Source organism: Thalassophryne amazonica, chromosome 1 (assembly GCF_902500255.1).
Source record: "Thalassophryne amazonica chromosome 1, fThaAma1.1, whole genome shotgun sequence".
Taxonomy (NCBI): domain Eukaryota; kingdom Metazoa; phylum Chordata; class Actinopteri; order Batrachoidiformes; family Batrachoididae; genus Thalassophryne; species Thalassophryne amazonica.
The window spans coordinates 121,357,181-121,382,496 of record NC_047103.1 but is presented as its reverse complement, the minus strand read 5'-3'; the positions used below and the strand labels follow the sequence as shown (position 1 = coordinate 121,382,496).

Here is a 25,316-nt window from a genome sequence, read left to right as displayed (position 1 = left end):
AGTGCATTTGCTTGTGCATTTGCGTTCTTTTTGTGCCATAGTTTCCCCATTACTATAATTACTGTTTAAAAATGTGACATAAAATTCTTTGTAAATAAAAAAAAAAAAACCGCTAAAATAGCTACGTTGTATGCGTTATGTTTGTGTACAATAATTTCTCCCAAAATACGATAATTTTGAGGTTTTGGTACGATAGTTTCATATTTCATATCTGGCAACACTGCTCCGGTGCAGAAAAACAAGAAGGGCGGGGGCTTGCGAACAATGCTGTGCGCCACACTTAAAATAAACTGCACACCCACACAAACACGCACGCACACCTTCACAAATGACACTAACACCCTGCCTTTTCCTGAAAAATTCCTACATTTATGTTTGCTGTCTGTACTTTTCTGTCACTTTTGCGCTCTTTTTCATACTTTTCCCTCGTTTCAAAAGTCACCGAACGCACTTTACCGTAATATATGCAACATATAGCATACTGTTGGAAAGCACGGGTTCTTGGCTTGCTGTCAGTGTTGAAATTTTTCAGCATGAGGACTTACATGAGAACTTACGGTAATGAGAATCAGCGGCGCACTAGTGTGAAACTTCCGTGTTTTTCCTCTGCGTTATGACATCACAGGCTTACGTTTACCGTAATACACCCTATATATCATTGTAAAGCCCTTTTTTTTGTTGGCAAATTAGGTTGCCAGATACCTACAACTGCATTATTGATGAAGAGAATAGATTATACATCTTGGTTGCAAAAACTTTTTTTTTTTGTTAGCTCCACAAGTATTTTTTTTGTTGTCTTGTTCTCTCAGGTGTAGGCCTATAGAATAGATTTGTGATTTTGGGTTTGTTATTTAAGCTATTTCTTTGTCTGCCTACACACTTAATAATGTAAATAAAGTGTTAAATTATTCAGCATTATGTCGTCATATGTTATGTATTATGCTGTACTTGTGCGTCTAATGGTATGAGTGGGTTAGGGGGTGGTGGTGGTGGTGGGCAGGGGGGTGGTATTGTCCCTACCAAAGCTGAGACCAAACCTACGCCCTTGCCTGCAATGAGTGTTTCTGTCAGAACCGTTTTTTAAAGGGTTAATCCCACAGGGCTCCCAGACTAAACAATTGTTTAATGAATTAAATAATTACATTTTATAAATCTTTATTTTATATATAATATTATAGCATCAGAGACTCATGAAAGGGGTGAACCCCATTTGATGCAAATTGGGCTGACATGCCCATACATGCTCAGACTAGCATTCAATGCAAATTAGGCTGATATGACACCTGTGTGTGAACTAATTATATATGGGCGGGACTCTGGAGGCAGGCTCACGCTGATTGGCTGTGATGTCATAGGGGCGGGGTTAGGGGAGGGCTTAGGGGCAGGCTCACGCTGATTGGCTGTGACACATCATAGGGGCGGGATTGGGGGAGGGGTTAGGGGCAGGGCTTAGTGCCATAGTCGATTCTGATTGGCTGTGACGTCATGCATCAAACTTTTGACAAGAGGTGGGGTATTATTCTCTCTCACTACTATTATTCTGAACACTACTGTATATATAACAGTGCGGAGCCATTGTAAAACACTTTGAGTGTCTGATTCAGATGGAAAAGCACTATATAAATGCAGTCCATTTTCATGATTATTGGGTATTCTATTGTTTGTTCTTTCCATTTTGGGCCATTTTCTATGCCTTCCTATGGATTAGATGGGGGGAGTGCTAACTCTAGTTACCTTAATGAACCTGAGTGGTATGTGTGTTTAATGCACCCTATGACAGAAAATAATCTGTTTACAATTAGATTTGAAGTGACTGCTGTCATTGTGTGCTCATGTTAAGGTTGAGCTTCGTAAGGAGTTCCAGGCCCAGGAGGTGGCGCTGCAGCGCTCTCTGTCGAAGCTGAGAAGTGAACTTCAGAAAGCACAGGAGGAGGCCCGTGAGAACCGAGACAAGACAAACAGATTGCAGACCTCACTGGCCAACGCTGAGGGAACCATCAAGGTGTGTGTGAGAATGTTCCATTCACTTTATGGCAAACCTAAAAAATAACTAAAATTTACTCATTGATAACTATTTTTACATTCAATGTCATCAGTTGTGTGAAAAAAAAGAATTTGAAGACATTAACATAATTCACTCAGTTTAGTGCCTTTTTTTTTTGCTTTATGTGCATAAGTGTGTTTTACACATGTGCTCTCGCAAAGAAATGTTCGGACAAATAACTGACACCTTTTAATGTAAGAACCGAAGCATTGTCCAATGTGGAAATATCGTGCCACAGAAGTAGTAGTAGTAGTAGTTGTAGAAGTAGTTGCTCAGTCTCTCATTATAACTTGAAAAATTTCATGTTTCATTGTGAAACATTTCACCTTATAACATATTTTTATGTAATTAAAACATACAAACATCGCATTATAATGTGATGCTTATTATCACATTAAAATCTTCTCATGTTATAGTAATTTACACACTTACCACATCCCTAATGTGATAGTGATTGTCACATTAAAACAGTGGTTCCCAAACTTTTTCTGCAGGGCCTCACTTTTGTGTATAAGAGCACACATAGTCTTTTGCTTCCCCACTCCACTAGAATTTATTTTGAACATTATAATTTATTCAAAACTACAACTTATTATTGAACAAAATAAATTAGTGAGAGATCTCCTTTCAGGGTTGTGAATTCTGTGGATTTCATCATGGGTGGGGGGGGGGGGGGGAGAGTTCATGTTTTACTCTGTAATTGTGATCGTCACTGAGTTTTTAAAATGCCTGTGCAAGTTTTATAAATCCGGGGACACTGATCTGTATAACAGATACAAAAGAAAAATGCCTCACTCAAAGCGTGACTGTAAAGCAGGACTGGCTGGTTGCCTCCTGTTCCAAGATGCTGTTTTTAAGCTAAAAGTAGCACGTGGAAATCACATACATTTAGAGGTATCAAGTTTTTAAAAGAAGAAATTTGCGGCATGTCTGTGTCATAAAGCAACATCGGACAGAGGGAAGATGGCGAGAAAGACACTTTGAAAAAGTAAGACTCAAAATTTGTGGAATTGGTGTTGGCTTGAACTTAAAGTCGTCTTCACAAACACATCCGAAAAAGAAAAGAATTGGGAAAAGTGAACTGTATTGTGTGCCATCAGGAAACATGGTAAGAATTTTTTTTCTCCCTGGAAAATAAACATTGTGCTGGATTTCAGACAAGATTATATGACTTTTTTTTTTATTAATGTAGACTTTCTTTCATTGGAAAAAAGACACTGTAGATCTGAATTGGTTTACAGGAATTTACACAAGAATATAAGTAACTTTTTACTATAAGGTATGCAGTGATGCCGGTAATGCGTTACTTAGTAACGTGTTACTCTAATCTGACCACTTTTTTTAGTAACGAGTAATCTAACGCGTTAATCTTTCCAAATCAGTAATCAGATTAAAGTTACTTCTCCATGTCACTGTGCGTTACTATTATTTTTCATTGTGGGTCGATAGCAGCATTAAACTTGGTCTGTGGGCAGGAGGTCGGGGTTCGACTGAACTGCCCACTTTCAGTGAGCTGTGAGCTTTTAATCCGCGTTTTTTTGCAGCTGCTCGACTCGTCCTCACCTCTTAAAGCGCGGTGATCAGCACACCTGCACTGAGCTTTACAAAGACATTTTTATACTTTTTTTCCTCCTTTATTTAGAATTCTGAGCTGAGCCGCTCTGTATCTGGTCGTTAAAAACAGCTGATCCTCCGCGACGTGTCAACAACTAACACTATTTTCCACTCAAATGCACCTAAACTCTCTTTCTGAGGACCACATGATGTGAAAACGCAATAAAACTTTCTTACCTGTAAATCTGGTCATGTTTTCTGCATAAATAAATGTTATCCATTCTTTGTGCTCAAACGCCAAAGCAGGGGCGAATCTAGATGGAATGGGGGCGTGGGGCAAGGATGTGCCCCCCTCCCCCACAACACCCCTAGATTAAAGGTGCAATTTTGAAGCCGTTTTTTACTACAACTAATATTTCTTAAAATAATAATTTCGACAAGTAAAATGTTTAGAGAGAATTTAAATGTTAGAAAAATGTTAGAATTTAATAGTTACCTTTATAAACAATGTAGGCTCGAAATTGCAAGTTTTACTGTTACAGTGCTGTCAACAGTTAAATATGAGGTCAAGAAAGACGTCTTTATTTTACTTTTTATAAAACAAGTATTTATTTTCATTGAAGTCAAGAAAGGGTGACTATAAAGTGAGTTTTGGCAAAACAGGTATCATTGTCATGTTGAGGTGGCAGAGGGTTGTTGTCGGCAGCTGGGAAAAGTAACTAAAAAAGTAACTAGTAATCTAACTTAGTTACTTTTACAATTGAGTAATCAGTAAAGTAACTAAGTTACTTTTACAATTGAGTAATCAGTAAAGTAACTAAGTTACTTTTTCAAAGTAACTGTGGCAACACTGAAGGTATGTTACTGAAATTTTACCCTGATTTTCAAAGTATTCTACAAGCTTTAGCTGTGGTTTTTGAAATGCTTTAACAGTCCTTTCAGTCTTCAGAAATTTCATATCGTTTAATTGTTCTGAGTTAATGCATAATTTGGTTTACAGTTAAAAGGAAAATAATTCCAGGAAGTACCATGTCATAGTCTGTTATTTCAACATTATCTTTGACAATATAAATGAAAGGTCGAATCTAGGATTATTTAAATATGTGCTTCTTTTGAGAATTTTTTTTTCCAGAAGATGTTGAAAATGTATTATTAGATACAAAATTAATTTGGTTTCTGGGGCTCTGCAGGCCCTAGACACTGGCTCCTGGGGGGGCTTTCTGTCAAGCAGAAACATGTTTTTTAATGTTGGCAGGCACTGATCACACGTGAATCAGTCTGCTTTAAGGACAGGAGGGACTTCATTATTCATTATTCATATTCTCAAAGTCAGTCACCTGTGTTTATCTAGGGTAGTTTTTGTTTGCACAGTGCTGTGTTAATGTTAATAAAGGCTTAGAGCCAGTTATCAGTGTTTCAGGGTGTTCTTTCTGTAGCCTGTAATAATACCACATCAAACGTATTTGCACACGCATATACAGTGCGTTCGGAAATTATTCAGAGCGCTTCACTTTCCACAATTTATGTTACAGTCTTATTCCAAAATAAAATTCCAATTTGAATGAAGCTCAAAGTTAAGGTCAGACGCATCCTGTTTCCATTGATCATTATTTTTCCTTTCCTTTTCCTTTTTCCTATAATTGTTAGAAAAAAGTTAATCCGGGCCTACATCACTTCCTGCCTTCCCCCTGGGTTGGACCCTCACTATCTTTTGCTTATCGTGCGAGCAGGTCCATGGAGGATGCTATAATTATGGCTCTACATGCTGCTCTGTTCCATCTGGAGCAGCAGGGGAGCTATGTGAGGCTGCTCTTTGTGGACTTTAGCTCAGCATTTATAATACCATCCTTCCAAGCGGAATGGTGATTAAGTTGTTGGACCTGGGGGTGTCCCACTCCATTTGCCGGTTGATCTTGGACTTCCTCACAGACCGCTCTCAGAGTGTGAGAGTTGGTCCTCACATCTCTTCGGCCATTAGCCTCAGCACTGGCTCCCCTCAGGGCTGCATGCTGAGTCTTTTGCTCTACATCCTCTACACCTATGACTGCACCCCCTGTCACTTCAGCAACAATATCATTAAGTTTGCTGATGACACTACTGTGGTGGGACTCATTTCTGGTGATGATGAGTCCGCCTATAGAGAGGAGGTGCAGCGGTTGTCGGTCTGTTGTAGGGAGAACAATTTGATCCTCAACACCTCAAAGACTATGGACTATAGAAGGAGGAAAACAGTCATCCAGCCACTGCTTATCGATGGGGACTTCGTGGAGTGGGTCTCTGAATTTTGTTTTCTGGGCGTGTATTTGAGAGACGACCTGATTTGGAGCACAAACACTATGGCTACCATCAAGAAGGCACAGCAGAGACTGAGGGTTCTCAGGAATAACCATCTGCCACAGAGACTGCTGGTGTCCTTCTATTGCTGCTCCATAGAGAGCATTTTGACCTACTGTCTGTGTGTGTGGTTTACCAGCTGCACAGTCACAGACAGGAAAGCTCTCCAGAGGGTCGCCACCACAGCCCAGAAGATCACTGGTTGTCTCTTGCCTTCATTAGAGGAACTGTATACAAGTTGTTGTCTCAGGAAGGCAAGGACTATAATCAGAGACCCCTCCCATCCTGGACACTATTTGTTTGAATTGCTGCCATCAGGCAGACGATACAGGGCACATAAGGCCAGAACAATCAGACTTAAAATAGCTTTGTGGGAAGAGCTATTTGTGCATTGAATGCTGCTGGACCTGCCATTTTATGATTGTGATTGAGTGTTTTTAACTAGGTTTTATGTAGAATTTTTTAGGGTTATTTATTTATTTTATTTATTTATTTTAATTGTGCTTTTAAGAGATTGTTTGTAATTTCATTGTTTTGCACAGTATTTTTTTCTGGTGTCATGTACAATGATAATAATAAATTCTATTTTATTCTATTCTGTTTGTTCTGAACGATTATAATGTGATGTTAAATCTATCATAAACATAATTTTACAGCTACCCAAAAGAAGGAATGAACATGCAACTGTTTTACCAAGCTATTACAATATAAATATTACAATATAAATATTCCAAATATTACTTTTTAGACTGTTCTAAATGCGTTCTCCATGTCATGAAGCACTCGAGCGAGAGAGAGAGAGAGAGAGAGGGGGAGAGAAAAGCTGAACCTGGAATGGTCCTCTGTGATTCCAGAAGCAGTTAGAGGTGTTTTCATCAGCAAAACTCTGAGAGAAAAAAATTAATCAGCTACGAAATAATTATTTTATATACGCAGCATCCAGCGGCAGAAAGCAGGGTATCCAGCTGTGAACACAGCACATGGCATTGTTATTACAAAGTGCGCGGGAGCGCGGAGCCAAAATGCATGCACATGTCAAGGCACCTTAAAATGAAAGTTTTCTGCAAAGCATACCTTAAGAGAGCTCTCAAGGTGCCAAACTGGTAAGAGTAGGGTGGAGGACTATTAAGAAGGCTAGTGTGTCTTAGACAGAGAGGAAGCAGAGATATTCTCCATATGTAGGATATAAGTGAGTCAGTATCAAGCCACCAGCTTGATCTATCTAATTATTTTATGTTAGTTTGCCATCTTAATGTATTTATAAATTGTTTCTGTTCTTGTTATCATATATACACTGTTAATATTATCATCATTATTAATATTATTATTATTATTAGCATTATCTATTTTGTCATTTGATTCTTAAATGGACCACAATGGCAATAAGTATTTTCACTTTCTTGTGTCATGAATGTGTTTTTAACATATTTACAATTATATTATGTACTTACAATGTACTTACTAAATAAACTCATGCACGCATGCACACACTCATGCACTCACACACTCACACTTTTAATATATAGATAGATGGCATGTGAATGATGTAACATTTCATTTAATTTTACTGAGTTTTATCATCATAACAAAGTTATCCTCACAATTACACATCTTAATGCACTTCAGGTTATATGATCGGTTGATTTTACTGTCCATTCATAACTATGAGCATGGAGCTCATTTTTTTCTCCTTCCCTTTCTGTGACAACCAATTACAGGTCTTAGAGGACTGTGTCATACCTGCCAGTGGGGTCAACCCCACCTCCTCACAAAGACAGGAGTTTCTGTCCCCTTATTGTTCAGATCCACTCTCAGACACCTTTTGGGTGTTTCTTAGGATGGGAGTGCTTGTCAGGATATTTTAGGATAAGTTAGGAGCTCTTTGAGAGGCCTTTGAGATGCCCCAGGGATATGGGCCCTGCTGTTTAATATGAGCTTTGAACGAAGGCTCTGCATCAATAATTAAACCCAACTACTTGTACATAGTGACTAACTCAAGAATCTGACCTTGTGCAGTTTTAATAACTGGTATGTCCTCTGAAGAAACTAATGAATTTGAAAAGAGCTTTATTTTAGATTTTTCAACATTTAAGACCAATTTCAAATTCTCTAGTCGAATCTGAGCCACATCAAAGGCTAACTGCAAGAATTCAAATGCCTGTGTAACAATAAATTACTGTGTCATCTGCATAACGATGAGAAGAGGCATCTAATGAATTTACACATACTGTAGATCATAATGTAAATTGTGAACAAAATAGGTCCTAAGACTGAGCCTTGAGGTACACCTTTTGTGACCTCAAGGGAGGAGGAACTAACTCCAGCCATCTGAACACATTGAGTCCTATCTACTAAGTAGTCTGCAAACCAAGCAACAGCAAATGTATTTTCTTCAAAGAATTTTAAGTAAGAGACTGTTATCCACAGTGTCAGAAGCCTTTGATTGGTCAATGAACAAAGCAGCCCTAAGGCCCCCTGACACTTGCACAACTTGGATGCACACTCTAAGAAATAAAATGTTGAATTTAATTGATAAAGTTAAGGTAACTTTTTCCACATAACTTTGTCAATTAAATGCAACACAATATTGGGATTTAAATAATAATGTTTCATTTGATTTAATTCATGTCAATGACAATGTTGTTTTGCACTTAACTAACAATGTTATGTGGAAAAACTTACTTTAATTTTATCAGTTAAATTTAACATTTTATGCCTAAGAGTGTATGTTTCATTTCTAAGAGTGCACGCACTTGCACGCACTCTGCCGTGCATGAGAGTAAACTCATCTCAAACTTGTTGTAAACCATTGTAATCCGTGCATGGCTTTGTGCAAGTGTGCAAAGAAAATGTTGAAATCTTCAAAATCTCCATCATGCATTAATTATGTGAACTTCACGTGAACATTGCACAAACAATTCAAAAACACTGCGTTTGAGTGCGAGTGGTTGCATCAGTGCACCGCATCAGAGCACAGTTCATCTGAACGAATATAATGAGATGTTAAATCCATCATAAATGTACTTTTACAGCTGCACACAAGAAGGAAAGAACATGCAACTGTTTTCCCAATCCATCACAATATAAGCATGACAAATAATTACCTTTTTCAATTGTTCCAAAATGCTTCCTCCACCTCGTTGCGCGCGTGCAAGAGAGAGAGAAGCTGCAGCTTGAACAGCCCTCTGTGATTCCATAAGTGATTAGAGACATTTTTTAACACCCAGTTCAAAGAGAAAATGATTAATCCGCTATGAAATAATTATTTTATATACGCAGCATCCAGCGCACAATGCGTGGCATCCAGTGGAACAAAGCACGGCGTCCAGCTGGGAACACAGCGGGTGGGATCATCATGACAATGTGTGTACAAGTGTGCGGATCGAAGTCGTGCAAGTGTCAGGGCACCTTAAGGCTGGCCACAAGAGGCCACTCTGAAATGTTCAGTTTTATCACACAGCACAATGCCACAGTTGTCACAAGTTTTGAGGGAGCGTGCAATTGGCATGCTGACTGCAGGAACGTCCACCAGAAATGTTGCCTGTGAACTGAATGTTCATTTCTCTACCATAAGCTGTCTCCAAAGGCATTTCAGAGAATTTGGCAGTACACCAACCGGTGTCACAACTGCACACCACATGTAACCACACCAGCCCAGGACCTCCACATCCACCATGTTCACCTGGAAGATCATCTGAGACCAGCCACTTGGATAGCTGCTGCAACATTTGGTTTGCACAACCAAAGAATTTCTGCACAAACTGTCAGAAACCATATCCGGGAAGCTCATCTGCATACTCGCCATCCTGTCCGGGGTCTCGACCTGACTGCAGTTTGTCGTTGTAACTGACTTGAGTGGGCAAATGCTCACATTCAATGGCGTCTGGATGCTAATCAATTCTATGCGAAGGAGGTGTGTTGCACTGTGTGAGGTAAATGGTGGTCACACCAGATACTGACTGGTTTTCTGACCCCTCTAGACCCCCCCCCAATAAATCAAAACTGCACATTTCAGAGTGCCCTTTTATTGTCCTTAGGCACACCTGCGCAATAATCATGGTGTCTAATCAGCATCTTGATATGCCACACCTGTGAGGTGGGATGGATTATCTCAGCAAAGAAGAAGTGATCACTAACACGGATTTATACAGCTCTGTGAACAATATTTGAGATGAGGTCTTTTGTGTATGTAGAAAATGTTTTAGATCTTTGAGTTCAGCTCATGAAAAATGGAATCAAAAACAGAAGTGTTGCATTTATATTTTTATCCAGTGTATATCTGCATTCATATAAAGTAACAAACTACATGTTGTCATCTATCCCCTGTCCTTATCTTATGTCCTGTCTGTTCGTTGTGTTCTCCTTTATTTCACACTTGAGCCTTTCTTGAGTTACACTTTATTTTTCAGCCATTGGCTGTAGGCGTGATTCTGACACCCGCTGTTCCTCACAGCCAGTTGTCATCACAATCACCTCACCTGTCTGTTAGATAATATCTTTGCTAATTCCTTATTTTATGTTAATGATCAAGTATTTGCTTTTGTAATTTGTTTAGAAATGCCTGAAATCTGGCTTCAAGTTTAAACAAAGGAATTAAGTTTCACCATGTATCAAATAACTTGGTTGAAAATAAGGGGTGGCGCTCCCCCTGTCTGTGAGAGCCAGTAACATTAGAATTGTGAGACTTGTGCAAGCTATGGTCATGGTCTCTTCACAAGATGGAGTCCATCTGTGGGGACCCGGGCTCGGTTTCAACGTGACTTTCAATAAATTCAAAATGAGGAATATAACGATTTGGTTCTTGGTAAGGGGCAGTATATTACATAAAGAACAAGTAGAAATTACATGTCGCATGTCATTTTGTTACATGTCACTATTTAAGCTTGTCACTGTTCTGCTGTCCATCTGCTGTTATTCTGGGTGTTTGTTCATGTTTTCAATATTGAGTTCTGTGTTTGATCATCTCACTTTGTCCCTGTGCGGCTGCCAACTCTCCTCTTTTTGTCCTGATCATTTGGACTATCCCCCAATTTTGTACTCACATTTTCAACCTCCACTATGGTAAAATAAACTCTTTAATTTTTACTCTTGCTGGTCACTGTCTGCATTTTGGGTTCAAACCCTCACAAACGTCAACATAACAATGTGCATGTAGAGCTTAAGCACCTTTGTTGGAGTAATAATAACCATCCATTCTTACCCTATGTCATGACTTCAGTCATCCTCGTATTCAGAAAAATGTGTACACAATAACTAAAACTAAATTATGTTGTTTTAAATACCCATGCAATGTTGGTGACTCCATGATGATTGCAGCCTTTTATGTATTAAAGTTGATGGGAAAGTGGGCTAAATTGGATGAAAAACAAAGAAAATGCACAGCCTCAGGGTGGAAACAGTTCTCAAGAATCTCAGCGTGATGGAAAATTTAATATGGCATGCACTGATGGTCCTGCAGGCAAGTATTTAGAGCAAGAATAGCTGGATACGTTTCTAAATTGTGGTGTAAGGGATTACTTTTTCTAAAATTAAATGTTTATTACTGTCTTGTAATTTGTCTCTGATTTCATGTTTTCTTCAGAATCTTCACAAGCAGCTGGAAGAAGCCATCCAGGATGGCGAGATCTGGGTAATGCAGCTGAAAGACACCGAGTATGAATTAGAAGGCAGCAGGGAGCGAGTTCAACAGCAGGCTACTGAAATACTCCACAAAGCCAGTAAGACAGGCTTCTATCTGCTTTAATTTAGTGCTGCTTTCTGCACCACAGGTCACTCATTTTTATTACAAAGATTGTCTTGGATTGATTCCCGGAAGGGATGGTGGACGTGGAGATGACTGAACATGCCCAGTCTTGACACGCACCATTTAGACTTATGGGTGTGCAGCGCAGGGGAGAAAATCTATGTCCAGTGTCAATCTAGAGTCGCCTTTGCATGGGTCTGTTTAACGTGGGAATGTTGTACACCAATAAATACACGGCCCTTGACATGTTTAGTTTCATCAGAAGGCAGGCAAATACAAGATGATCAGGGTCTGAGAACCTGCTGCAGCTTTCATCAGCCTTCACAGCTGTTGGGTGACAAGCCATCACCTTATCCGCCTGATCCACTCTTGAGGGACTTGTTTCACCCAGAGCCCCATAGTCTTGTGTTCTGCAGTCCTGTTGGGCCTTTATGGTTACCGTAGTGACCAAGAGGCATACAAGGTCCCCACTGTACTTCACCCCAACAGGGAACCCCTGACTCGTTCCATTACCCAGGTGTCACAACAGGGTTGGATTTTGACAGCCTTAAAAATGTAGATCAAGTCTATATCACTGCAGTAAGGTTTGAAACAAGACCTCAGTGGATCAGATTAGCTGAAATTTTTCATTCAGAGCTGATGCAGATGAATTCTGGAAGAAAGGCTCAAGCTCATGTGTTTCAAGATATAATCTGCTATAAGGGTCACGCTCAATGGCAACTCAAGTCCATGATCAAATGTGAGGTCCATAGGTACTTCCCAACCTTACCTAATCTTCCTTCAAATATAGGTACAATGGTGGCTTTCTCTATATGAACTGACAGGTAAAAGATAGCATTGCTGTTCACAGTTTCTAGCAGGGTTTCTAGCTAGGTGTAGTGGGCGGTAGCGGGCGGTACCCCCCCACTACTGCAAATTTTCCGCCCCCGGCACTCATGTTCACATTTTCCAACAAATGAACTGAAATGTTGCTGAAAAATGTACCAATTGATTCGCATTTCAAGCTTATAGAGTCGTAGTTTTGTTTTATTTTGGAATTTCAACCAAATGTCGCGGCTCGTCTTTTTGGTCTTCACAGGATGTCGTCTTTTAGATAACACAAACTAATTGCAAGTGATATGCTAGAAAAGGACACAACACTTTAGAATAATTCAGCCTTAAGCAAGATAAAATGCACAGAGTTTTTAAGTTATTTAAGCCTTCGACACAGAGCTTAGACAAACTGAGTCCTCTAGAGAGACTGAATATGACAACCGAGCTCGTCTATTTATTGGAGACCCGCGGCAATCGCTCCTCCTTCAACTTTTTTATTTATTCATTCCTAAGACATGGTTTTCTATTGGAAGCGTCCTCTAGTGAACCCTAGCAGGTGTTAGGCCATTATTTCAATGTGACAACGCTCCCATTAAAACTGAAGGATTTACAACTGATTTTTTTAAAAGACCTTCAGCCACAGGTGCAGCTGGCCTGAGGCCCCCCCCCCCCGCATGTGGCCTCAGTCACACGTGAGCTGGCCTGAGGCCCCTGCACGTGGCCTGTGGGAAGCACCTAAGAGGCCTTGGAAAGCCCCTGACAGACTGAATGACTAATAGAGCCCTTTTTTTGGGTTGAACACTGCTAGTTCAACCAGAGGACATACAGTCGGATCAGGACACTGATAGTTCATCACAGTTAAAATATGGACCTAAAAATTCTTCTACAGGTCCCTCCGCTGGGACTCGAAAGAGTCCATTACTTCAACTATACTCTTTGGGTTGTTTACTGACAAGACATCTTCATTTGTGCATTGCAATAATAAAAAGAAAAACACATCCACTCGACTTACTGATAACTCTGGTGCGGATATGAATATCAGTGATACTTCACACGGTAAATATATTGCAGTGCAGGTGAACCTACATACTAAGGCACAAGGTGAGCAATTAGCTGGATATAATCAACGCAAGGGACATTCAAACATTGAGTTTTGGTGTAATTCAAGGCACTTAAAATGGCCACATAAAACACAGTATCAGCAACTTCTTAAATCATGGCAAAGTAAGGCTTTACATTGACATCAAGTGCACCAATCATCTTCTGGCATCTATTGACTCACTCAACCAGAGGCTCCAACCCATTATACTTGGTTCTACATATTATTTTGTTAAAGCGTCACACATTTATTATTTAAATGCATCAAATAACCCCTACGTTACCACTATTTAGTCAACCAATCAGAAACTATTCTAAGGTTAGCGCAGCTATGTCTAGTTAAATGATAAACACAATAAATGGTTTCCCTTCATGTCCGTCCTTAAGTCATTTGCCTTAGTCAGTCCTATAATGGTTTCATTATAGGTCATTTCTCAACATTTTCCACTTGTTTTCTTCTTTTCAGCTTGTTTTCTAATGCCCTTTTTGGCCAGACGCCAAATTTAGGCGATGCATGTCTCTTGAGGCATGCTATAATTTAAGAAAAGGGGTCCCTATGGTGCATCTTTACTACTAAATCTACAAACACGCCGTGTAAGGGTCCCCTTTTTATAAACTTTGCATGTGGATATCTATGTGTATGCATTTAGCTTTATCTGTGTTACGCAGATGATGGTAAGGACAGACATTTACCCAACCTTCGTTACTAACATATATCCTTCTTGTTGTATTTACACTCAGATTTCTGAACCAGTCCGCAATTCAAACTCAAGAACCAAGATCATAGTCCTGGTTCAGTGCCATTACGTCAGTCCACGCTCCTCAGCATTTACTCAGCATCTGAAGTTTGGGAGAAGTTGGGGAACATGGGTAGGTTGGCCCTTTCAGGGGTAGTGGGGGAAGGATCAGGAATTCTGGCTTTCAGACAGTCGTGCAGTTCTCTGATGGATCTTTCCAGCTCCTTGTGCTGCTTGGCCAGGTTGTACAGGGCCCCCAGAGAATTCTTGCCCACATTCAGGGTGGTGGTGGCCAGCCCTAGCTGTTCCCTTTCCATATGCTCCATCATGCAGATGCATGTCCATACTAGACTGAAGACCACACAGTTGAGTATGGGAGGCCCTCCTGAGCACAAGAGATGTTGGCATTGTCACGGTGTATCCTGAACAGGTATGCAGCTGTCCTGACTTAGTTGTGGCATGATTTCCTCAAATAGCTCATGGGGAATGTGATTTGTGAGGGGCAGGAGCTGCTCCAAGGTTTTTGGAACAGACTCTTGTGGAAGACGAAGCTCCTCGAACCAAGATTGCCATGTCCTGTGGGGTGACCATGACCAGATTAAGGTTGTGCAGTCCAGGGGACAGGAAGTACAAGGGGGAAGGCATTTCGTGTGTGGGGGAGTATTGTTGATGTCGCACAGGCAAGTGGGTGGGACACTCTGGGCATTTAGCAGCCTGTACAAAGCTCCCCTCTGTCCTGGTGGGTGAGTTCGGCTAAGGTCTACCCCTGCTGATCCTCCTCCAGAGGTACTGGGCTGATCAGAATATCTCTCCTGCCCTTGGGGGTGGAAGCTGGGGACAGGTCCTAGCAGTGAATTGGGTCTAGGATGCACTCGGGCGGGTTGCTGCATATGGCCGACCTTGGCTGCCTCCCCTGGAGGGTATCGTTGCCACTGGCACATGTGACTGTCTCCATGGCATCTGCGGAAGGGGTGTGTTCCTGAGTCCAAAGGGTCCTTCAGGTGATGGTGGAGTCCTCGGGCCGACTCTTGCTGCAGGCAGATTCTGTGAAGCCGTCATCGCCAGGTGCTGGAACGATGAAGATCCTTCTGTTGCCAACTGGTTTAGCTGCTGGATGGAAGGCGGCTGTGGCAACCAATCATGTCTCGCCATCCCTCCTGTATATCCTCTTCCTCCAAACAGTTCTGAGAGTCCAGTCAGACTTGATAGAGGCAGATCAGGCATAGTCCCTGATCAGAGGAGTCTGGTCTCTCAGCCATACTCCTGTGTCCTAGTAATATACATATACGTTCATTATTACAGCTCCATATCATTCTTTCAGATATTTCTATCCTATCCCTCATTTTTGTGGTGCATGTGTGTGAATGTAATGTGCGTGCATGTCTTCTTCCTCGTCTACAATATCACCAAGCACGGTCCATCCCAGTCCTCCCTATCTGGGGTGTACGCCACAATATTAGGGAGCTGGGGGCTGTCGGGGAGGATAATTGGTATTTCATCCATTTCCATATATTCTGGTTCTCTGTCTGTTTCGTTTGTGCTTTCTTCTAGGGCTCGGATGGCTAACAGTGGGAGCTGTCCTACTGTGGATGAAATCAATTTATTGACCAGAAATTTTATCAAGGGAATACCACAACATATTACCAGCAAGACCGCCACCCCTGTTAGTGCCAAGATTACACCTATCTGGTATAACCAGTCTTTCCATGATATCCACCCTCTCCTTAGAGTCCCAAACAGTGAAAACAGTGGGCCAATATTCATTCCATTCCCTACAATGTATCCAGAATCGTCAGTTTCATTTCTCCCTCCTATGGAGTTACTTAACAGTTCCTGTTGCATCTCTTCAAGTGTGATTAAGAGCTCTGTCAAATTTCCGTCTTCCCTGTACGCATGGGAATAGCTGTGCAACATTCGGTGGCTTTGATCATAATACAAACTCCTTGTTCATCAGCCATCATCATCTCGATAGCTAATCTATTTTGCATTGTCCTTAGCGAGGTGGCGTGCAGTTGTTCGGTTAAGGCTCCTACTGCTGCCAATGTCCAGTTCAGGTATCTTTGCTGATTATACCACAAGTAATTAATCCACTGCACCTCCTGGAACCTAGAACGGATTTTTGGAGTAACCCCAAACAGAGCCAATGCCCATCCCCATTTATCCGCATCTTCATCTGCTTAACTCTGCTACTGTCTATGGCTTCTAACTGTCGGGGTATCCCTTCTGGTATCCCGTTTCTTACTGTGATGTTGTAGTCTGTTTTAAACTCATTATTCCTCTTTCTTACGAAGTTTCTGTGGCATGGGTTGTATTGAATTTGGCATTTCAATTACTGTTATAGCTCCTGTGAGCATCACAGGAGCACAAAGGCCTTTCCAATTCGGGGACAGCGATGACAGGAGTTTCCTTTTTTGTCCGCATATCCAAAAGATGTCAGCTAAGGGTACCGTTCCCTTAGCTAAATTTGGAGTAGATACCCATGAAGCATGGGTGAGATTCAGTCCAATTACAGACCCCCCTGTGGCCGGTACTATTTGTTCACACTGTATGCCTGCTGCTGGCAGGGTGTGACAGACGGTAATGTTCCATGCTGTTTTGGCCGGTTTGTATTCTTGCTGCTTTTGCATACACTGTATGTGGTGTTTTGGCTGGGTCGTCCCTACCTGCCAATCGCTTATGTATTGTGCTACTAAGCCTTTAGCTATACAGAATGGGTGTATCATCCCTTTCTCTATTTTAATCATAGGTGGAACGGTTCCTTCTGTACTTAGGGGCACTGGACAAAGTTTACTGTCGGCAGCATATTTTTCATCACCTACTGCCATTTTCATAACACATTGTGTATAGCATTCTGCTTGGTCTGGGTTATGTTGGGGGCTCCTATAACAGTTGTTGATATCAGGTAGGGGTTTAGCCTGAGGTATCACACCTTTCCGGTGACAGGCTATGCAAGGCTTTTCACTGATCTGCCTAGCCGAAAATTTCAACCATTGGTAAAATAAATTGGTCTTCAACCCTTGTGTGCGGGCTAGGTCTGTACTGGGATCCCATCTCCCTAAGTGACTGCTTGTTTCTAGGCTTCTAATTGTCCTCTTTTTCCTTGGTTTGATTTTTACCCATTTTGTGGCTTCATGTACTGTAACAGTTACGTCGTGCTTGGTTTCCCTGCATCCTCTTTTATCACAAATTACCTCTATGTTGAGTGTTCCCTCCTCTTCACATTTGATGCTAATGGCTTCGCCTAATATGTAATCCCCAGCTTTCCCTGTATTCCTATGTTCTTGTAGGCTTTTGATTTAATGTATACCAATTATATGTTTTTCCTGTGTTTAGAATGCCTTGTTAGCTGCTATTGCGGCCATGGCCACGGCACAGTCCGTTGTATGTTTTGGATGTCTATTTTCTCCCATACTGACCACCAGTAGTATTGTCACTCCCTTGAATAATTCCTTAATCATTGCTCTGATGACTGTTGGGATGTGCTACTAGATGTGCTACTAAGTGAGCCGTCACTAGATGAGCTGTCACTAGGGATGTGTGGTGTATCTGTGCTTTGTCTGGGTTGTACTTCCTGCGGTTCTTCTGTCGGTAAATCTACTGAGTTGCTGTCCGAGTCTGATGTCTCCTGTGGCCTGTCTATCTGTCGGTCTGTATTTCTGTCTGTCTGTTGGCCTGCGTCTCCAGTTGTCTCTGAGTCTGCATCTGAGTCTGTCGCTGCTCTATCTGGCAGGGATCCACTACTCTCTGAAGCTGTGCGTCGTCTTTGTTCAATCAGTCTCTGTGAGCGCCTTGGCCAGTGTTCGCCTGGCTTCAGGGAGGCGTGGCCTTCCCTCTGTGCTTCTTCTGGCTGCAGGGAGGCGTGGCCGTCCCTCGGTGCTGCTGTAGGGTCTCTGGCTTCTCTTGCTTCCCCCCTTGGCCCGGCGGCCCTGCCAAGACGAGCTTGCCGAGGCCGCAGGGGCGCTGGGCCACCAAGCATATCCAGTTTTTTCAGTAACATACAAATGGAAAGGTTTCCCATAATCTGGGTTACCTAACGCGGGAGCAGATTGCATGTCTGTTTTTAGGGCCTCAAAAGCTCCCGTTGCCTGATCTGTCCAGACGAGGAGAGCTGCATTGCTTGTTTGCCCCACTGCTCTAATCATGGCACGCAAAGGTGCAGTTTTTATAGCATAATCACAAATCCACGGCCAACTGTACCCTGCCATCCCAAGGAATGAAAGCATCTGTCCCACTGTTTGGGGTTTGGGAGCCTTGATTATAGCCTCCACTTGGCTTGGGGCTATACATCGCGTGGTCCCACACAACTGTCTTCCCAAGTATTCTACTTGTTGTTTGCAGAACTGCAATTTGTCCTTACTTACTTTATGACCTCCATCTGCCAATGCATGCAATACAATTAATGAATCTTTTTCACACTGTTCTTGAGTCTCTGATGCAATAAGGAGATCATCCATATATTGCACCATTGTACTGGGTATGTCAAGGTGTTGTAAATCTTCAGCCAGGACTTTGTTAAAGATGGCTGGGGACAGGTTCAGTCCCTGAGGTAGCCGTGTATACGTTAGCTGTTGTCCCAGAAATGTGAATGCAAACAAATGTTGTGAGTCTGGGTGCACAGGCACACTGAAATAGGCTGAACACAGATCTATTACTGTGTACCATTTTGCTCCAGCAGGGATGCTTGATAGTATAGTATGCGGATCAGGTACTATAGGTGCATCCATTTCTATTATTGCATTGATAGGACGCAGATCATGTACCAGCCGATACTCTTTGGTATTGTTTTTAGGGATAGGATAGATAGGAGTATTGCATGGGCTTGCAGTTTTATTAAAACTCCAGCTGCCATTAGTCCCTTAATTACTGGTTTTATGCCTTCAATAGCCTGAGGTTTTAATGGATACTGCCTTTGGTGAGGAAGTTTTGCTCCCGGTTTTACTTTTATTTTTACTGGTAAGGCTGTTTTTACTAGTCCTACATCTGTTTTGCTTTTGGACCACACCACTGGTGGTATTTGCTCTAACAATTTCTCTTGTTGGGCCGATAACACCATCTGTCCCTCTGGTCTAGGATTGAGCTCCACTTTTTGAGCTATAGCCTCATCATTTACTTTTAAATTAATTCGTATAAACTGCTGGTCTTTTGACAGATGTACTTGTGGACTTTCCATGTTTTGCCATTCTTCAACTTCTGAGGCTGTCTTTACCATTGGACCTAGGTCATGGGATTCGTACTTTTCTGAGACTAAAAGGGTCACATGAGGTGTGGCATTCGACACTTGATACCATTGTTGTTCAGCTGAAGTTAGCTTGACAGAAGCTGCGGCCCCTTGGGGGCCTAAATAAATTTCTGTGGTGGTTATGTGAAACAGCCGTTGATTCATCAATGCATCCCAGCAGCATGCATAGTCAGTTTGTTCTTGTTTGGCATCGAACATCAGGGTGACATGTAAAGGTAAACTAGGTGTACATACTGCTTCATAGTGTTGTTCTGCCCAGGGCTTCCATTTTTCCCATTCCAGTTGAAGATTTGAATTTTCTGGTTGTAACTTCAGCCAGTATACCATGGGTTGCACAGGTCGGACCTTGTTTTCCATGTCCATAAGCACCATAATGTTGGTGAGTGCTTCGTCAGGAAAGTGTATTTGCAGTCCTTGATGGGTACACACTATCTGGGTTTGTAGCTTACATAAAATGTCTCTTCCCAGCAAATTCACAGGTGTATTTTGTGAGTATAACAGGGGTGCTTCAATTGTTTTTCCTGCAATCGTTACAGGAAGTGGGCGTGTAAACGGTATTATTTGAGTCTTCCCAGAGAAGCCGATGGTCTTAATTACAGACCCAGAGAGGGGGAGATGAGCGCCCATTTTCCCTATGCAAGAGTATGTTGCCCCTGTATCCACCATGAAAGGGAAATCTCTGTTTTGTATATTAACGGTGACGGTTGGCTCTTCCTTAGGTATCATCGAAATAGCCAATGCCACCGTTTCCCCCTCTGTCTTCTCTAGGCCTCCCTATTGCCAATAGGCAGAGGGTCCAACCCAAGGTCGGGCCGGACAATTTCTCATTCGATGTCCAGGTTGTCCACAGCTCCAACACTTATTAGAGGGTTGATCCCCTATTGGGGGTGTTGGTCCCATAGGCGGTCCCGCTTGACTGTTCCTGGGAGCTGAGTTTTGGAATCTGCTTCCAAATGAAGGTTGGCGAGATCCTCTTCGCCACCCTCCTCTTTGACCTGGAAAGTTCCGTGACTCTCCTCTCCACCCATGACTGTAGGTAGGTCCATTTCCGGGTGTGCCAGTGCTATGATAGTGATAGTGATGCTCCACTGGTGCTGAGACTTCTCCTGTAGGAGTGCTTCCTGCTGCTCCTTGGGGGCTCTGTGCGGCTGTTACCACAGGTGCCTGTATGGTGGCAGCAGTGTTTGCCGTAGGGCCTGTGCTTGCCGACTCAGAAGGAACAGGGGTCATCATTGGTGCCTGGGTCTTTGTTTTTTCTTTCTTGACTTTGGTTAGCTCTCCCAACTGCATCTGCACCAATTTTTTCGTCAGGGATTTTGCTGCATCTTCTTCTTTTTGTTTTCTTTCTTGTAGATTTCAAGATGGTGACAAATATGCTCAGAGTATAAAGCCCAATTCATTTTCGATAGTCCCACGACTCCATCTAGGGCTTTCTGAACCTCATCTGGTAGAGCCTTTTTTACAGTTATTTTAAACAGGATTTCAGTTGCTGGAGAATGGTTCCATGCATTTCCTGTTTCCTCCGCCCATCTCTTCTGGAATCGGTGCAGGAACTTCTTTGGGCACTCTTCAGGTGTCCACTCCTCATCATCCAATTTAGAGGGATCCAAGACCTCAGGGTACTTTCTTCTCAGTCCTTCCCACATGGAGTTTCTATAGCGATTAAAGGGGACTTCATCATGTTGATTAGTGCCCATCATTTGTGTTAGTCCAACCTTTCCTGCTAATTCTTCAGTGTCATGTTTTCCCATGACATGCATTAGCAAGGCTTTTATGTCACCTAAAGACAAGGTTACCCCTGCAGTGCCTTCTTCTAAGGCAGTTATCCATCTCCCAGCTCCTTGGGTGATGTCTGGCAGTCTGTTGGCCAGCCCCACCATGTCTGTCCAGCTCCATGGGGTATACACATGATGACCATTTCTAACCACCAATGGGCATATGAGGTCTTCGTCCTCCTCTTCTTCTGTGCGGGCTCCATACTGTCTTCCAGATCGAGTGCGACTGACTGGTTCCAGGCAGTCCATCCAGTCGGTTATATTCTGTTCTAAAGCCGCTATGTCTTTGGCTACACATTGTTGTCTTTGCCTGAGTCGGGCCTCTTTTGCAGTCTCAATGATGATCTCACCAGAAATTTTCCGGGTGGGTGGCTCTATAATGTGATTCCCTTGATTGGGCGTCGATTGTTGTAATATTCTTCTTTCCTCGGCGTCCCTATGTCTTTGTATTCTTTCCTTCGCTAGCCGAAGTTGCTCAGCTAGTTCTTCATTATCTCTTCTGGCCAGATCCAATGTGTCACAGAAGCTCTTGTGCCACTCTTCGGAGCCTCTATAGCCTGTGAAGGTCCAGTCGGCTGACTTATGGTGGGAGGGGATGGTTTTCAGTGGACCTCGATGTGCAGGCGGAGCCTTCAGGTCTCTCTCTTTATCCTCGTCTGCCTCCGTGTCACTGTTATTTGTGGCCCCCCCTGCTGGTCGTGGTGTGCGACCACTTACTTTCGGACTTGGAGACCTTGTATGATCCATTGACAGACTGAGGACCTGTCTCCTTGTGGCTCTCGAGCTTTTAGTGTCAGTGTGAATTTGCCCTCCACATCCATGCCTTGGTCCTCTTCACGAGTTCCTAATACAAATTGTCCAGCTGTCTTTCCCATATCATGACGTTTATATGGGGGTGGCTCTGATTCCCAGCTCGGTGCACTGGCTTTAGTCTCTTGGGATCTTTCCTCTGTCATTTTTTCTCTTTTCTGCTGTAGCCTCTGTGCTTCCTGCTTGAACAAGGCCAAAACTTCTTTTTCTTCAGTGCGTTTTTTTGTTGTTTTTTACGTTCTTCTGCTGATCTTTAATTTCTTTTTTCTGTATTTCTACCGCAACTGCTTCACACATCACCGGATCAAATGATCCCACCAAAGGCCATTGCCTGCCCCCATGTGACCTTTTGTGCCACTTTCTCATACATTGGTTGGCCTTAGTGCGTTTTCCTGGATATTTTCTTAGTACTAAGTCTAGCGGGGTACTTTCCCGACCTTGACCTTGAGAGTTACCCATGTAACCCTGACAAACGCTATGTGAGGTGTTTCTATGGTGTTCTGGTAGTCCCTCAGGGGCTGTCCTGATCCAGACCAATAACTTGCTGGCTGTAACACCTGTTTTGTATTTTAAACCCTTAAAAGGATTAAATTTCCAACTGCTATGCCCGTCTTCTTTTTCTTTAACTAAATATGAAAATTTACCTGTTCCCACCGAACCTTCCTTGGGACCAACAGTCAGAGTCAACCTAGGAAACAGTTCTTCACCTGGATCGGTTGGTAGTGTTACTAAATGATTTAATGGTATGCTAAGTTCTTTATTAGGGTCAGCACAAAGCAGCTCCAGCCACGGGGTTAAACCCTGATGCCACAGACGTCTTATCAGCAGCTCCCAATTAATTAGAGGGAATTGTTCTTTCTTTTGCTTCAGATTGATTACCTTAGTAATCTGCCATAATTTCTGATTGAGCTCTTGTTCGTCCTGCCAATGTTCTGCTCCTACCCTGTCACAATAGGTCCTTTCCAGCCAAAAATGTGTCCTGATTCCCTGGGTTTCGATGTCTCCGTCAGTCAAGTAATGTTCTGGGAGTATTATTTCATCATCACTTAAGTCTCCCATCAATGACTGTCCCAAGCATTGATCAGTCTGTCAGCTTTTCACTATAATCTAAGCTTTATCTCTTTTGATTTATAACCAATTTTATTTATTTAATCCTCTTACAACCCTAACACTTCCTAATGTCTTTGCTCCCGACTTTCTATTTTCCTTCTAATTTTTTTTTTTTTTTTAACTTTCTGCTTCTCGTCTTTTTCTGCTATGTTTGTTTATTAGTTTTCTCTCTTTGAAATAATATATTTACATAGCACTCTTCTCCTGTCTTTTTCTTCACTGTCTCTGTTTCACACTTTCCTCTCTGCCTGTCATGCACCTCCCAAGTCCTCCTGTTGGGTCTAAATACCTCCCCCTCGTACTCTTTCACATTAATCTTGTATGTCAGCCAGCCTGCAAGTTCTCACAGCTTTACACAGATTACTCTCCACTCTCCCACACACCAATTTTCAAAAGCTTTATACACAAAAATTATTAAAAACAACTTTCTATATATCTCTATCTAGACTTCTGCCACTTTTCACTCCGCGGCTTTAAACAACCTTTTATTCACTTAACACCAATGTGTTCTGTTTAAGCATGTATCTCTTCTTCACGTTAGACAGCTTCTCCGGCGCTGTCAGCAACTTCATATATGACTTTTTACAAGCCCTCTTTGAGCGTACAATATTTCATTACTTCTACGCCTTACCGCGCCTCGCGTGCGTATCCTGTGCTTAATATATTATTTTTCACCAGCTCCTTTCTGAGCATACAATATTTCATTTACTTCTACGCCTTACCGCGCCTCGCGTGCGTATCCTGTGCTTACTATATTATTTTCACAAGCTCCTTTCTGAGCATACAATATTCATTTATTTCTACGCCTTACCGCGCCTCGCGTGCGTATCCTGTGCCTTTCTGCACTTTCTTCTACCTTTTTTTTTCACTTACTGAGCTCCTCGTGAGCTTAATGTGCCTTTGCACTGAAAATATTCTCTTTTTCTTTTCTTATAAAAAAAACTCATATTACTGTGTACTTAATTACTTATTCTTCTCCCACGCCCCACAAGCGTGTATCTGGTGCCTTACTGCACTATTTTCTGCTTCATTAATTCTCATGTATTCTGCACTAACTCTTCATTCATTTTATTTTTTTTTATAGTTTTTCTCTTTTCTTAAAAAATGACGTCCTTTATTGAGCTCTTTTACTTACTGTCAGCTGTGCCACTTTGCACTTTTAAATCTCTTTATCACGTACGGTATTTCTACTGCGCCCCCTCAGGCGCTTATCTTGTGCTTCCTCTGCACGTATTCTCTGTTAAACTCTTTTTCTCACTTATTTCACTTCAGTCTCTGTTAAACTCTTTAAACAACCTTGTATTACCTTGTATCTATTTGTCAGTATACTCCCCTAAATTAACCCCTACAGCGCATGCTATCAGCCGGCACATTAGTAACGAATTTCAACACCAATTATTCCCCAAGCATCCAGGTTAGTTCTTCACGCACTCTTTCCGCACCAGAGTTCATGAACATTCCTGACCTTTCACTCACACAGACATTCTTTTCCCGGGAACACACACACCTTCTGAGCATTTTATCTACAAGGCCTGATAATTTTCAATCTTATCTTTTTTAGTCTCTTATCAATTTTCTTAGTCCAGGTTCTTTTGGGTAAGAGGCAATTAAAAATATCACCTGTCAACTTGGGCGGAAATCCCGACTCACTCCTCCAGATCGTGCAGAAGTTATAAAAGGTTTCTGCTTACCTTTTAGTCATGATCACTGTTATTTACGGTCTGGAGGGATGAGCTGGACTGCCCCAGGCTGCCGGAATGCCCCTGGACCCTCCTGGCTGGCTCGCCAAGTTCTGTCGCGGCTCGTCTTTTTGGTCTTCTCAGGATGTCGTCTTTTAGATAACACAAACTAATTGCAAGTGATATGCTAGAAAAAGGACACAACACTTTAGAATAATTCAGCCTTAAGCAAGATAAAATGCACAGAGTTTTTAAGTTTATTTAAGCCTTCGACACAGAGCTTAGACAAACTGAGTCCTCTAGAGAGACTGAATATGACAACCGCGCTCGTCTATTTATTGGAGACCCGCGGGCATCGCTCCTCCTTCAACTTTTTTTAT

At 42.1% G+C, this 25,316-nt stretch overlaps 1 long non-coding RNA gene and 1 pseudogene across 1 annotated transcript; one reads left to right on the top strand and one right to left on the bottom strand.

The window, feature by feature from the left end:
* The window catches only part of LOC117513685, a 729,285-nt pseudogene that overhangs the window by 247,797 nt on the left and 456,172 nt on the right, over positions 1 to 25,316 (top strand).
* Positions 5,619 to 23,504, bottom strand: LOC117513700. Its single transcript, XR_004561680.1, has 3 exons — positions 23,494 to 23,504; positions 10,984 to 10,988; positions 5,619 to 5,964 (listed from the first exon to the last, which is right to left on the bottom strand). It is a non-coding gene; the product is annotated as an uncharacterized LOC117513700 (long non-coding RNA).